This window comes from Mesitornis unicolor, unplaced genomic scaffold, assembly GCF_000695765.1.
Source record: "Mesitornis unicolor isolate BGI_N332 unplaced genomic scaffold, ASM69576v1 scaffold33638, whole genome shotgun sequence".
Lineage (NCBI taxonomy): Eukaryota > Metazoa > Chordata > Aves > Mesitornithiformes > Mesitornithidae > Mesitornis > Mesitornis unicolor.
In genome coordinates, this window is record NW_010203135.1 from 29,657 (window position 1) to 31,869 (window position 2,213).

At 39.5% G+C, this 2,213-nt stretch overlaps 1 protein-coding gene across 1 annotated transcript in view; it reads right to left on the minus strand.

Moving 5' to 3' along the window:
- Positions 1 to 2,213, minus strand: part of SNX4 (sorting nexin 4) — a 32,854-nt gene that overhangs the window by 6,408 nt on the left and 24,233 nt on the right. The window lies entirely within an intron of this gene.

A 2,213-nucleotide genomic window follows, 5' to 3' on the forward strand; every position in this document is an offset into this window, starting at 1 on the left:
TTATCCTCATCCTCAGGCCTGCTCAGTAGGGCATGCAAACTGGGGCTCTGCAAAGAGAGAACAGCTGCCTGCTGAATAACTAGAAAAATGTGGAGCCTGAAGAAAAGCTGTAGACATGTCCATCTGTTTAAGTGTGAATTTTATAAGTCTGCAAGCAAGACAAGTTGTTTTGATGCTCTATGAAGGACATGGCGTACCCAGGAAAAGCCCTACCAAGGCTATTGGTGATAAATATTAATATGAAGTGACCAGCAGCAGCAGATCAGTTTGAGTAGAAGAGGTAAGAGAACAGGCAGAACAAGAATTCACATTATGAATCAAAGTAAGGAGGACTTACAGTCCAAACTGTTGAAAAATGTACTTGTTCTGAAAAAATCCTGCAGACACACGGGTCATAAGTGGCTCACCCTCTCTATTTTTAAGTTCTTAAGTGCATTAATTTTAGTACAGGGGTTGGATTTCTCAGGGCAGCAGATGGACCACATTTCAGTTTCAAGTAAATTCTAAGTTTAGAGCAATGCTAGAGCTCATCTGTGGCAGAACAACTCTCAAAAAAAACCAAAACAAAAAACCAGAACCCCAAAAGCCCCACCAAACAAAACCCACTTTACCTAGACAGGGTTTTCATAATGACACAAATTTGATTTGAAAAACAAAGTAGGAAGACAAGCTATATTTCTGACTGCCTAAGCTGAGGTTTAAATACTCATTTGTCCTAAGCAGGTAGGCAAACCAGGGAAAATCTTAAGGAGAAAGTGCAGTAAAGGTGCCTAATATCTTCCCTCTTCATGGGAACCATCAACTAAACCCCTGTTTTAGTTTAGTCTGCTTCCACCTGTAATGACAGTCCAGTTGATACAGAGATAAAGGCTCACTCAAACAGCATAAAGGACAGAAGTCAAAGGTCCTGCATGTTTTTACTTTTATCTTTCAGATGACAGAATCACAGCCGTTCAGGCTTTCTCAGCATACACTGTTGTTTTCCATCACTTTAGCAAGACTCATCCTGTGAAACACACACCCCGAGGTGCTTCAGGATGGCTTCTCCAAATATTAAGTAGTTTTAGATCATACTAAACAGTAACAACTCATAAGTTTAAACAAACATCTAGAAAAGACTACACCATATGGGGTGGATAGAGACTAATTAAATTAGCCTTGAAGTTTAACATCTATATTAGTCAACCTTCTTGAAGTAGCTTTCTGTTGCAATAAACTCCCGTCCAATGTTATGGGAATGGTAACTGGACTGGTAAGTTATATTTTCAAGAGATCACAGATATGATCCTTACTGGTAGGAGACCACAGGGGTCACTGAATGAGTTCCTGAGTCTCACAGCTGCTGCTTCTTGCTTGATGGTCGCTGTGGGATTATTGTTGGACGAAAGCACCAGAGCAGAAGAGATGACAGACAACGAAAGCTACCTCAGGCTTCACGCAGTGATTAAAGTTACCCAGAAACTTACTAACATTATTCTGGAACTTTAACCCTAACTGTGTTACACATAGAAACATTAAACATCTCAGATGTGTGGAAAGGGTTCCACCTCCTGACTGAGAAGCGGGATCCATTTCTTTCAGTTGGTTACATATTTCTAGGTGCTTGACATCTTAGTGTGGTGTATCTGAACCACTGAAAACCTACTTGTGCCTCCTTAACTCCTCTACATTATGTCATGTTTTCATAATCTCTTCAGTTTCTGTATACTGTAGTAGGTGCTTAACATTGTATTCCACCTCTACTTCAATTGTTCCCTTCTGAAAGCAGAACATATTCTACATTTCTTTATTGTCACCAGAGCCCACTGTCTAAAAATATATTATAGTTTTAATTTTCTTTATATTACAGCTTTCTTTATTATAGCAAACCACCATGTTAGCCAAAACACAGAAGTGTAAATAAATTCTTTGGAGGGGTTCAAATTCTTAAAGCTCTGATAAAACCAGAATCATTCTGCTGAAGCTGAGGGCTGAGTTTGGCTCTTCAAACCCTTCCACTTGACAAGGCCTAACACCAAATACATGCAGGCAGCAGTACATGTATAAATCTGCACCGTAAACTCAAACTGATAACTTCCACACAAATTACACTTTATCAGTAAAAATACTGTAGAAAGTGTCGAACAGCTTCCATCTCCTGTCGGCATTGTTACTTATCTGTACTGTGCGATTACAGAAGAGGAACTGGAGTGATGAGAAATTATACTCTTTCC